Genomic DNA, 14,847 nt, shown 5'->3' on the forward strand with positions numbered 1-14,847 from the left:
TGAAAGCTGGACAAAGAACCAAGACCCACTGGTATGCTGTCTTCAAGAGGCCCATCTCACATGCAATGACACTCAGATGCTCAAAATAAAAGAATGAAGAAAAATTACCAAGCAAATGGAAAACAGAAAAAAAGCAGGGGTTGCAATCCTGGTTTCTAACAAAACTCCTTAAACCAACAAAAATCAAAAAAGACAAAGACATTACATAATAGTAAATGATTCAATTCAATAAGAAGACCTAACTATCCTAAATATAAATGTACCCAACACAGAAGCACCCAGATTCATAAAGCAAGTTCTTAGAAACTGTCAAAGAGGCTTAGACTTCCATACAATAATAGATACTTTAACACCCCACTAATATTAGACTGCCTTCAATAGGCAGAGAATTAACAAAGATATTCAGGACCTGAACTCAGCACTGGATCAAATGGATCTAATAGACATGTATAGAACTACCACCCCAAAACAACAGAATACACATTCTTCTCATCACAGCATGACACATACTATAAAATTCATCACATAATTGAAAGTAAAACACTCTTCAGCAGATGCAAAAGAACAGAAATAATAACAAACTCTCTTGGACAGCAATGCAATCAAATATCAAGACTAAAGAATTGACTCACAAAACCACAAAATTACATGGAAATCGAATATCTTGCTCCTGAATGACTTTTGGGTAAATAATGAAATTAAGACAGAAATCAAGAAGTTCTTTCAAACCAATGAGAAAAGTGCAACATACCAGAATCTGTGGGACACAGCTTAGGCCATGTTGAGAGAGAAATGTATAGCACTGAATGCCCACATCAAAAAGTTAGAAAGATCTCGAGTTAACAACCTAACATGACAACAAAAGAACTGGAAAGCCAAGAGCAAACCAACACCAAAGCAAACAGATGACAAGAAATAACCAAAATCAGAGCTGAACTGAAGGAGATGGAGACATGGAAAACCATTCAAAAGATCAACAAGTCCAGGAGCTAGTTTTTTGAAAAAATAAATAAAATAGAGTGCTAGGTAGAATAATAAAAGAAGAGAGAAAATTTAAACAATCGCATGTGACAAGGAAGATATTACCACGGACCTCACAATAATACACAGAACCATCAGAGAATATTATGAACTCCACTATACACATAAAGTAGAAAATCTAGAAGAAATAGATAAATTCCTGGACACATACACTCTCCTAAGACTGAACCAAGAAGAAATTGAATCCCTGCAAAGATGAACAATGAGCTCTGAAATTGTCAGTAATAAATAGTCTACTAACTAAACTAAGCCCTGAACCAGATGGATTCATAGCTGAATTTTACCAGATGTACAAAGAACAGCTAGTACCATTCCTACTGAAATTATTCCAAAATATTTAGGAGGATAGACACCTCCCTAACACTTTCTATGAGGCCAGCATCATCCTAATACCAAAACCTGAAGTGATTTTGGTATTGGGATGATGCTGGCCTCATAGATTGACAGAGATGCAACAACACCACCAAAGAAAACCTCAGGCCAATACTCTTAATGAACATCAATGTAAAAATTCTCAACAAAATACTGGCAAACGCACTTCAGCAGCACATCAAAAAGCTTATGCACCATGATCAAGTATTCTTTATTCCTGGGATGCAAGGTTGTTGGTTCAACATATGCAAATCAATAAATGTAATTTCTCACATTAACAGAATGAAAGATAAAAACCACATGATTACCTCAATAGATGCAGAAAAGGCTTTCAATAAAATCCAATGCTCCCTCATGGTAAAAAACTCTCAATAAACTAGGTGTTGAAGGAACACACCTCAAAATAAGAGCCATCTATGACAAACTCAAAGCCAACATCATGCTGAATGGGCAAAAGCTGGAAGCAAATTGTGGAAAACTGGCACAAGACAAGGATGCCATCTCTCACCACTTCTATTCAACATAGTATTGAATATTCAGACCGGGGCAATCAGGCAAGAAAAGAAAGGTCATTCAAATAGGAAGAGAGGAAGTCCAACTATCCTTGTTTGCCAACAACACGATCCTATATGTGGAAATCCCCAGAATCTCAGCCCTAAAACTCCTTAAGCTGAAAAACAACTTCAGCAAAGTTTCATCATACAAAATCAACATGCAAAAATCACTAACATTGGTATACACCAGCAATAGTGAAGCTGGGAGCCAAACCAGAAATGCAATTCCATTCACAATTGCCACAAAAAGAATAAAACACCTAGGAATACAGCTAACCAGGGAGGTGAAAGATCTCTACAACAGAACTACAAAACACTGCTCAGAGAAATTAGAGATGACATAAACAAATGGAAAAACAGTCCATGCTCATGAATAGGAAGAATTAATTTCATAAAAATGGCCATACTGCCAAAAGCAATTTATAGATTCAGTGCTATTTCTATTAAACTCCTATTGAGATTCTTCACAGAATTGGAAAAAAACTATAATAAAATTCATATGTAACAAAAAGCCTGAATAGCCAGGGCAATCCTAAGCAAAAAGAACAAAGCTGGAAGCATCACACTACCTAACTTCAAACTATAGTACAGGGCTATAGTAAACAAAACAACGTGGTACTGTTACAAAAACAAACACATAGACCAATGAAAGAGAATGGAGAACCCATAAATAAGGCCACACACACCTACATCCATCTGATCTTTGCAAAACCTGAGAAAAACAAGTAATGGGGAAAGGATTTCCTATTCAATAAATGGTGCTGGGACAACCGGCTAGCCATATGCAGAAGATTAGAATTGGACCCCTTCCTTACACCATATACAAAGATCAACTCAAGATGAATTAAAGACTTAAATGTAAAACCCAAAACTATAAAAACCTTGGAAGACAACCTAGGTAATACCATTCTGGACATAGGCACACGCAAATATTTCATGATATTTGCTGAAATCATGCTGAAAACAATTGCAACAAAAGCAAAAATTGACAAATGGGATCTAAACTAAAGAGCTTTTGCACATCAAAAGATACTATCAACAGAGTGGATAGACAACCTACAGAATGGGAGAAAATTTTTGCAAGCTATGCGTCTGACAAAGGTCTAATATCTAGCATCTATAAGGAACTTAAATTTACAAGAAAACAAACAGCCCTATTAAAAAAAAAAAAAGTGGGCAAAGGACATGAATAAACAATTCTCAAAAGAAGACTACATGCAGCAACAGTCATAGGAAAAAAAGATCAACATCACTGATCATTAGAGCAATGTAAATCAAAACCACAATGTGAAATCAACTTACATGGGTCAGAATGAGTATTGTTAGAAACTCAAAAAATAACACATGTTGGTGAGGTTGCAGAGAAAAAGGAATGCTTATACACTGTTGGTGGGAGAGTAAGTTAGTTCAGCCATTGTGGAAGACAGTGTGGCAATTCCTCAAAGACCTAAAGACAGAAATACTATTTTACCCAGGAATCCCATTACTGGGTATATACTCAAAAGAATATAAATTATTATATTATACAGACACATGAATATGTATCTTCATTGCAGCACTATTCACAATAGCGAAGTGATGGAATCAACCTAAATTCCCCTCAATGATAGGCTGGACAAAGAAAATGTGGTACAGATATACAAATGAATACCATGCAGACATAAAAAAGAATGAGATCATGTGCTTTGCAGGGACATAGATAGTGCTGGAGGCCATTATTTTCAGCCAACTAACCCAGGAACAGAAAACCAAATACCATATGTTCTCACTTAGGAGTGGGAGCTAAATGATGAGAACACAGGGACACATAGAGGGGAACCACACACACTGGGGCCTATCAGACGGTGGAGGGTGGCAAGAGGGAGAGGATCAGGAAAAATAACTAATGGGTACTAGGCTTAATAACTGGGTGACTAATCCACACAACAAACCCCCATGACACAAGTTTATCTGTATAAGAAACCTGCACATGTAGCTTTGAACTTAAAAAAAAAATAGATAAAAGCTAATTAAACTACATAGAGTCAGATGTTGGTAGGAACTGAGGTGAGGTAGAAGAATCTATCGTGCATTTTGTAAATTCTAACTGCTGCAAAGGCACTCTGGTAGGTCAGACTTGAACAGCTTTAATGCCATTAACCTCAATTCTTTTAATGTGTGAAAATTTCCACCTAATGGGAGAGCAAAAGGCTTATTGTTAAAGTTTACTTAGCAAAGCACATTTGGGAAATGTTTCAGAAATTCTTATGAAAGAATCCTGAAGTGCCTAGTCATTGTCAATATGTCTATTTATAGATGTTTATCAAGCATTTTTCCTTTTCAATTCATGGTTAACAGAAAAACCAAACTCTGTAAAATATTTTGAAGAGGTTTATTCTGCACAATAACTGACCATAGCCCAGAGAACACAGTCTCAAGAGGTCCTGAGAAAGTACACTCACAGAGATTAGTTAACTGTTTGGTTTTATGCATTTTAAGGAGACAGAAATTTCAGGAAAAAACATGAATTATACATGGAAGGTATATATTGGTTTATCCCCAAAAGGCAGGACATTTTAAAGAGGGTCCTTACAAGTCATATGTGGGCTTTAGGGATTCTTTAGTTGACAATAGGTTGATAGAGTTAAACTGTTGTCTAAAGATTTGAAGTCAGTAGAAGGAAATGCTTGGGTTAAGATAAGAGGGTTGTAGGGGCCAAAGCATTTATTGTGTGGATGAAGCCTCCTATGTAGCTGCCTTCAGAGAGACTAGATTGGAAAATGTCTATTTTCAGACCTTAAAGGTGTCAGACCCTCAGTTAATCTCTCCTAGATCCAGGAAAGGCCTAGACAGGGAAGGCTGGCTGCATTAGTGAAGAGTCTCTACAGGTGTAAGTGTCCACCACAAAACATGGCTTTGCAGGGCTATTTCAAAATATGTCAAAAATATACTTTGCAGTAAAATATTTTTATTTCCTTCAGAGTCTGCTGTCATGTGATGTGATACCGGAGTCAGGTCATAAAATAAGCCATATGATACACATTTAATTAAAAAATAAACCCTGTTTAATGAGATTTTATGGTTTGTAGGATGTGACTTAACTCTTGCCCTGTGTAGCCTTAGGTTTTGTTTATAATCTGGTATCTTATTGCCACAAAGAGTTTGGTTTTTCAGTCTTGAGATCTCTGTTTTAACCTTAATGCCAGTCAGTTGTGCCTAAACTCCAAAAGGGAGGGGGTATAAGTGGCATGTCTGATCTGCCCATCAAGACCAGGAATTCAGTTTTTTTAGGTTTCTTTGGAGTCTCATTGGCCAAGAGGGGGATCTATTCAATGAGTTGCAGGGCTTAGAATTTTATTTTTGGTTTACAAAACCATAAACTGGCCCATAAATATAGAGCCTCTCAGTTATTCAAGTCAGAGCCTTTCCTACTGCCCTGCTAGAATATTTGTCACCAGTGTGAAGGAAATCAAAATATTTTACTTCAAAGTATATGTTTTGACATATTATGAAATAGCTGCCACAGGGCTAGCCCACTGAAATGGCCCCCAAAAGCCGCCTTCTGTGGGGGAAATTTACATCTTAGAGAATCTCCGTAAATGCAGCCATGGCTTCCCTTTCTAGGCTTTTCCTGGATCTAGTTTAAATTAATTAAGAATCTGACACCTAAAAAAGTCTGAAAAGAAACATTTCCCATCTATTCTTTCTGATGGCTACTGCCTAGGAGGCTTCATCTACCTAATGTGGACAGCTTGTCCTCTCTCTGCTCTGTTTTCGCCCGTCTCCCCTCTCTCTCCTCTTCTTTTTTTGAGATGGAGTCTCGCTCTGTCGCCCAGACTGGAGTGCAGTGGCATGATCTCAGCTCACTGCAACCTCTGCCTCCTGGGTTCAAGCGATTCTCCTGTCTCAGCCTTCTGAGTAGCTGGGATTACAGGTGCCAACCACCATGCCTGGATAATTTTTGTATTTTTAGTAGAGATGGAGTTTCACTATGTTGACCAGGCTGGTCTCAAACTCCTTAACTCAGGTGATCCCCCTGCTTTGGCCTTCCAAAGCACTGGGAATATAGGCGTGAGCCCCCATGCCCCGCTGAGCCCCCATCCTTTCTATAACCTCAAGATGGTGTTCACTGGGATTTGGGTCTTCATTCTGAAGACTCCTGAGGATACAAGTTAAATAACTTTGTATGCCTTTTCTCCTATTAATCAGTCGTCCTCATGTCTGATTTTTCAGCAACTTTAGCAAGACCCTTGGCCCCCACAAGAGTATTGAGAAAATATGAAGAGATTATTATATGCTGTTTTGCTTTTTTTTGTTTCTATGTTTTGCTTTTTGGGGGAAAGGGGAGACAAAAGAAGCTGGAAATGAGGAGTAAAAGGTTCAATATAGAATGTCAATTTGAAGTATTTACTGATTACAGCAGGAAACATAAATCTTCTTGCTTATTATTTAAAAATACAGCCCTGAATGTGTGTCCTACATTCCTACAATGAATAACAGCTGCATTAGCATTCCAAAGAAAATCCTGGCTATTGGATTTCTATAGTGAAGGATTATTTCAATAGACCTCAATTTGCTTTTTAAGACTATTTGCAATTTTGTTAAACTTTTATATCATTAGCACCAAATTATTTTTGGTTTACCTGGCCAAAGCTGGGAATAAACCTAGATTCTATTTTGAATATACATACTATGTAGACATCTAATTATGCAGCCAATGCAAAGATATGGTCTATGATTTTTCATCCTATTACTAGTCAGGTATGTCAAGCTCATTCATATAAGAAAAGGTATTTCATTTCAAAACTTAAGGTCACTATGATAATACTGTTACAGTGTGCATATAATTCAGATAAAATTTATATGTTTACAAATATACTTACAAAACAAATGAAAACTTAGAATGAGCTGCAGGAGTAGCTGTAATGACATATATAGTCCGTGTATTCACTGAGAACATTTTGTTCATAAGGTTGGAAACATTGAAAGAATCATGGAGTATAAAAAGAGTCCTGCAGCAAAAAATTATTTCTCATTTAGGAAAAAACCAGAAAAAAATGTGTGGTATGAAATAGGAAATATGAACTTTATTATATCACAGAAAATTATGAACTTTTTCTTGTAGTAACCCCTTTTTCAAATAGCTTAATGTATAAGTGATGTATATAAACTATACGTATTTAATGTATACAACTGAAAAAGTTTTGACTTTTGTATACATCTATGAAATTATCACCAAAATGACAATAATGAACATAACCATTTATTTAACATTTCCTCATGCCCTTCATATAAACTCTCTCTTCTTCTTCTCCTTGTCTTCCTTCTGTCCCATGCCCAGGTAACAACTGATTACTTTCTGTTGCTATAGTTTAGTTAGCATTCTATATAATTTTATATAAATGTGATCATACAGTATGTGAACTTTTGGGGGGAGGCATCTGGCTGCTGTTACTAGGCATATTATTTTGAGATTCATCTGTGTTTTGCATGTATCAATAGTTACTTGTTTATATTTTCATTATTCCATTATAGAATATACCACTTAGACATTTGCATGCTTCCAGTTTTTGTATATACAAAGCTGCTGTAAATATTCCTACAAAAGTCTTTGTTTGGGCATGTTCTTTATCTTAGGTAAATACTCAAGGAAATACTCTACAGGAAATTGGTAGATATCTGGATTATATGGTAGATGTCTGTTTAACTTTTAAGCAACAATAACATTGTTTTCCAAAGTCATCATAGCGTTTTACATTCCAACCAGTAGTGCATGAGAGTTCCTGTTCTTCCACATCCTTAGCGACAACTGGTATGGCCAGTCTTTTAAATTTTGGTCATCCTAGTGGGTGTAAAGTAGTATCTCATTAGAGTTTTAATTATTTATGTTTTTTTAATGACATATGATGTTGAATATCTTTTCCTATGTTTATTTGTCCTTTGCATAATTTTTGTTGAAATGTGTTCATTTTTTTCCCCATTTTTAATTGAGTTGTTTGTTTCTTACTGAGTTCTGAGTTGTTTGTTTATTGTGGATATTCTTACTTTTAAGTTTTGGTGGGTGAGACCAGGGCAGTGCTCAGTTTAGGGCTAATTATCCCCCAGTACTGAAGCAAGACCCTTATGTGTTTTCTATCCAAGCCCTATGAATCATAAGGTTTCCCAGTCTGGCTGGTGGAAGCAGGCACTATCCCTGGACTCCTGGGAAAACTGAGTATCACTAGCTCCAATTCTTTTGAGTGGATCTTTCCTCAGACTCAGGTAACTTCTTAAAGAACATGTGTTGATCAGTAATCAACTGAAAACCTGAGGAGAACTCTGCAGGTCTCAGGCACTCCTATTCTATCTATACAGTTGTCTCCTCTCTGGTATGCTGTCCTGAGAATTCTAGCAACCTTGGTTTCCTCAGCTCAGGAAATCTGCTGGGCACTTCCTGCTTTTCTTCTCCCTGCAGTATGGCTTGGAAATTTAAAACAGTAAGCTGAGGCACATTTTCACTTACCTTGTTGGGTTTCTGTCTATCAAAGATCATTGTCCTTTGTTGTCTGATGTCCAGTGTCTTGAAAACTTTTTTTTTTTTTATTCTTTTATCTTTTTTTCTTTTTGTAATTGCAGGAAGGAAGGTAAATTTGGTCTCCTTTACTCCTGTTTTGACCAGAACTGGAGTTATTTTTAATGCTTTTTTCTTTCAGTTCACATGACATCTTAATGTGAGCCACTGGCCATTTGGAAACTAAATTTTCTCACTCACAATCTCACTGTTGTTAAACATTTTGATGTACTTACAAAACAAATGAAAACTTAGAATGAGCTGCAGGAGTAGCTGTAATAACATATATAGTCCGTGTATTCACTGAGAACATTTTGTTCATAAGGTTGGAAACACTGAAAGAATTATGGAGTATAAAAAGAGTCCTGCAGCAAAAAATTATTTCTCATTTAGGAAAAAACCAGAAAAAAATGTGTGGTATGAAATAGGAAATATGAACTTTATTATATCAGAATTTCAAGTGATCTCTCCCCCTACCTCCTGTCTTTTTAAAAAATAATTTTATTAAAATGTAAGTAATATACCATATAATTCACCCATTTAAAGTATACAGTTCAATGGCTTTAAAAAAATTATAGCGACCCTAGTGGGTGTGAAGTGATAACTCATTGTGGTTTTGTTTGTTTTTTCCCTATTGACAAGTAATATTGAGCATTTTTTCATGTGCTTGTTGGTCATTTGTATAGCTTCTTTGGAAAAATGCCTACTCAAGTTCTTTGCCCATTTTTAACAGGATATTTTGTTGTTGAGTTAAAGAACTTGTTATATTTTTTGTGTACTAAACCCTTATTAGATATGTGATTTGCAAAAATTTTCTTCCATTCTTTGGGGTTTTTCACTTTTTATATAGAGATAGATGCATTAATTATTTCAATTTTGATAAAGTTCAATTTATTTTTCTTTTGTTGCTTGTGCTTTTGGTGTCACATTGAAGAAACCATTGCCAAATCCAAAGCCATGAAGATTTACTCATGTATTTTCTTGTAATAGTTTTATATGCACATGTGCTGCTGAACTTAAAGTTGGAGATCACAAAAGAAAGTAAAGAGAATAGGACATGTCAAATTTGTAGATTAGTGCTGTTCTTAGAGGTAGTGTAATAATCTTAAAAGCATATGTATCAACAGATGTGGTGAAAACATTTGATAAGACTGGGTGTGGTGGCTCATGCCTGTAATCCCAGAATATTGTGAGGCTGAGAAGGGTGGATCACTTGAGGCCAGTAGTTTGTTACCATCCTGGCTAACATAGTGAAACCCCATCTCTACTAGAAATACAAAAATTAGCCAGCCGTGGTGGCAGGCACCTGTAGTCCCAGCTACTCAGGAGGCTGAGGGAGGAGAATCACTTGAACCCAGGAGGCAGAGGTTGCAGTCAGCCGAGATTACACCACTGCACTTTAGCCTGAGTGAAAGAGTGAGACGCTGTCCCCAAAAAAATAAAAAGAAGAAGAAGAAAATATTTAATAAATGCAATATCTATCTGTGGAAAAAAATAACCCATAGCAAAATGCCAACACAATAGAATGTTCTTAATTCAAAAAGAACCTTTTCGATTAAGATGGTGGATAAAAGGCAGGACTAGCTTTCAGCTCCTGTTTGGATGAGCAGAGTAGTATGTGGAAACTCACGCCGTGAACTTTTTCACGAAGAACTACTGCAGGTATACACCAGGAAAGCCAAGAGAATCCTCAGACCCTTTGAAGAAACTGCATCACTGCTGCAGGCTGCCTGAGACACTGAAAACCCATGAGTCTGCTTGCTTTCTCAGTGGGAGGCTTGTGGTCTGGAAGAAGTTCTCAGTCCTGGTCACTGGCTGCCTGGAAATAGACTCGGTGCTATTGAGGGACATAGTAGAAGTGAGACTGGCGTTTGAGACTGTGAGCTGCGTGGGTGTGGGGTGAGGCCTGTGACTGCAGGCTTTCCCTCATTTCCCTGGTGACTTGTATGACTCAGCAGAGGCAGCCATAAACCCCCTGGGAATATAACTCCACTGGACTGCATACCACACCCTTATCCTTCACAGCAGCTGCAGCAAGCACTGCTAAAGGACAAACTGAGCTCAGACACACCTACCCCTGCCCAAACCTGGTGATTTTTCTCTACCTGCCTTGGTAGCCGAAGACAGAGGTCATAATCTCTTTGGAGCTCTGTGGCCCTGCCCATCACCTGAGGAACCTGAATACTTAACCAGGTGTCCTCCCTAGGTCAAGTTTGTATCCTCCCTATAGGGCCACAGCTGAAGCACTCTTGAAAGTGCCACCTCCTGGCTGGAGGCCAATGAACACAAAACCAGTATCCTAAACAAAAACAAAATCAAAGACCCTCAGAGTTTACTTCACTCTCCTGCTACCTTCACTGGAGCAGGTGCTGGTATCCATGGCTGCAATACCTGAAGATCAATCATATCATAGGACACTTTGTAGACACTCCCCAGGACCAGCCTGGAGCCTGGTAGCTCTGCTGGGTGGCTAGACCCAGAAGAGCAAAAATAGTTACTACAGTTTGGCTCCCAGGAAGCCCCATTCATAGGGGAATGGAGAGAACACCAAATCAAGGGACTACCCCTTGGGACAAAAGAATCTGAACAGCAGCCCTTGAGATCTTTCCTCTGACATAGTCTACCCAAATGAGAGTGAACCAGAAAAACAATTTTGGTAGCATGACAAGGCAAAGTTATTTAACACCCCCAAGAGATCATATCAGCTCACCAGTAATGAATCTAAACCAAGACAAAAATCTCTGAATTGCCAGAAAAAGAATTCAGAAGGTAGATTATTAAGCTAATCAAGGAGGCATCAGAGAAAGGTAAAGTCCAACTTAAAGAAATAAAAAACATGATACAGGATATGAAAAGAAAATTCTTCAGTGAAATATACAGCATTAATAAAAAAAATCACAACTTTTGGGAGTCAAGAACACACTTAGAGAAATGCAGGAATGCAAAATGCAAGGAAAGTCTCAGTAATAGAATTGAACACGTAGAAGAAAGAATCTCAGAGTTCAAAGCAAGGCTTTTGAATTAACTCAATCCATCAAAGACAAAGAGAATTTTAAAAAATCAACAAAGCCTCCAAGAAGTTTGAGATTATGTTAAACGTTCAAACCTAAGAATAAATAGGTGTTCCTGAGGAAAAAAGAAATCTAAAAGTTTGGAAAACATATTTTAGAGAATAATTGAGGAAAACTTCCTTGGCTTTGATAGAAATCTAGACATTCAAATACAAGAAGCTCAAAGAACACCTGGGAAATTCATCGCAAAAAGATCATTGCCTAGGTGCATAGTCATCATGTTATCTAAACTCAATCTGAAGGAAAGAATCTTAAGAGGCAAAAGCACTAGTTAACTTACAAATGAAAACCTATCAGATCAACAGCAGATTTCTCAGCAGAAACTCTACAAGCTAGAGGAGATTGGGATCCTATTTTTAGCTTCCTTAAACAAAACAATCATCAGCCTAGAATTTTGTATCCAGTGAAACAAAACTTCATAAATGAAGGAAAGATACAGTTGTTTCCAGACAAATAAATGCAGACAGAATTCACCACTACTAAGCCAGCACTACAAGAACTGCTAAAAGGAGCTCTAAATCTTGAAACAAATCCCCAAAATACACCAAAATAGAACCTCCTTAAAGCAGAATTCTCACAGGAACTGTATAACAATAATACAATAAAAACAACAACAACAAGGTATTCAGGCAACAAATAACATGATGAATAGAAGAGTACTTAACATCTCAATACTAACATCGAATGTAAATGGCCTAAATGCTCCCCTTAAAAGATACAGAATGGCAGAACGGATAAGAATTCACCAATTGGCGGGGCGTGGTGGCTCACGCGTGTAATCCCAACACTTTCGGAAGCTGAGGCCGGCGGATCACCTAAGGTCAGGGGTTCGAAAGCAGCCTGGCCAACATGATGAAACCCTGTCTCTACTAAAAATACAAAATTGTCCGAGCATGGTGGATCATGCCTGTAATCACAGCAACTTGGGAGTCTGAAGCAGGAGAATTGCTTGAACCTGGGAAGTGGAGGTTGCAGTGAGCCAAAATTACACCATTGCACTCAAACCTGGGCAACAAGAGCAAAACTCCATCTCAAAACAAAAAAAAAGGTAAACAATTCACCAATCAAGTTTCTGCTGTCTTCAGGAGACTCACCTCACACATAGCGACTCACATAAACTTAAGTTAAAGGTTTGGGAAAAGATATTCCATGCAAATAGACACCAAAAGTGAGCAGAAGTAGCTATTCTTCTATCAGACAAAACAAACTTTAAAGCAACAGCAGTTAAAAAAGACAAAAAACGGCCTTATATAATGATAAAAGTACTAGTCCAACAGGAATATATCACAATTCTAAATATATATATATATACTAGTTAGTCCTAAGAAATGAGATAGACAGCAATGCAACAATAGTGGGGAACTTCGAAACTCTACTGGCAGCACTAGACAGGTAACTAAGACAAATTAAACAAAGAAACAATGGGCTTAAAATATACCCTACAACAAATGGACTTAACAGATATTTACAGAACATTCTCCCCAATAACTTCAGAATATACATTTTATTCAACAGCACATGGAACATTCTCCAAGATAGACCCTATGATAGGCCACAAAACAAGTCTCAGTAAATTAAAGAAAATCAAAGTTATATCAAGAACTCTCTCAGACCACAGTGGAATAAAATTGGAAGTCAACTCCAGAAGGAGCCCTCAAAGCCATGCAAATACATGGAAATTAAATAACTTGCTCCTGAATCATTTTTGAGTCAACAATGAAATCAAGATGGAAATTAGAAAATTCTTTGAACTGAAAGATAACAGTGACATAACCTATCAAAACCTCTAGGATACAGCAAAAGTGGTGCTAAGAGGAAAAGTTCATAGCATTAAATGCCTACATCAAAAAGTTTGAAAGAGAACAAGTAGACATTCTAACGTCACAGTCCATGGAACTGGAGAAACTACACAATCCAAACCCAATCCCAACAGAAGAGAAGAAATATCGAAGATCAGAGTAGACCTAAATGAAATTGAAACAACAAAAAAATTCAAAGGATAAATGAAAGAAAAAGATGATTATTTGAAAAGATAAATAAAATTGATAGACCTTTAGTGAGATAAACCAAGAAAGGAAAAGTTCCAAATAAGTTTAATTAGAAACAAAATGGGAGATATTACAACTGATGCCCCAGAAATATAAGAAGTTATTCAAGGCTACTATGAACACCTTTACGGGCATAAACTAGAAAACCTAGAGGAGATGAATAAATTCCCGGAGATATACAACCCTCCCAGGAAGATATAATGTCTGAACTGACCAATGACAAGCAGCAAGATTGAAATGGTAATTAAAAAAATGCCAACAACAACAACAAAAAAATCCAAGACCAGATGGATTCACAGCTAAATTCTATCAGACATTCAAAGAAGAATTGGTACTAATTCTACTGACACTGTTCCAAAGATAGAGAAAGAGGGACTCTTTAAATTATTCCATGAAGCCAGTATCACTTTAATACCAAAACCAGGGAAAGACATAACAAAAAAAGAAAATTACAGACCAATAGATGTGACAGTCCTCAACAAAATACTAGCGAACCAAATCCAACAACATTTCCAAAAGGCAATACACTATGATCAAGTGGGTTTCATATCAGGGATGCAGGGATGGTTTAACCTATGTAAGTCAATAAATGTGATACACCACATAGAGAGAATCAAAAACAAAAATCACATGATCATCTCCATAGATGCAGAAAAAGCATTTGGCAAAACTCAGCATTGCTTTATGATTAAAACCCTTAGCAAAACTGGCATAGAAGGGACATACCTTAAGGTAATTATAGCCATCTATGACCAACCCACAGCCAACTGAATGAGGAAATGTTGAAAGCATTCCCCATGAGAAGTGGAACAAGACAAGGATTCCCACTTTCACCACTTCTATTCAACATAGTACTGGAAGTCCTAGCCAGAACAATCAGACAAGAGTAAAAAATAAAGGGCAGCCAAAAAAGTCAAACTGTTGCTGTTTCCTGATGATATGATAGTATACCTAAAAAACCCTAAAGACTCCCCCAGAAAGCTCCTAGAACTAGTAAATGAATTTAGCAAAGTTTCAGGATACAAAATAAATGTGAACAAATCAGTAGATCTGTTATACAGCAATACCGACCAAGCTGAGAATAAAATCAATAACTCAACCCCTTTCATAGTAGCTGAAAAAAAACAAAAAACAAAAAACAAAACCAAGAATGTGAAAGACCTCTACAAGGAAAACTATAGAACACTGCTAAAAGAAATTATAGATGACACCAACAAATGGAAACACATCCC

The sequence above is a fragment of the Mandrillus leucophaeus genome, unplaced genomic scaffold (genome assembly GCF_000951045.1).
Source record: "Mandrillus leucophaeus isolate KB7577 unplaced genomic scaffold, Mleu.le_1.0 Scaffold730, whole genome shotgun sequence".
NCBI classification, from domain to species: Eukaryota; Metazoa; Chordata; class Mammalia; order Primates; family Cercopithecidae; genus Mandrillus; species Mandrillus leucophaeus.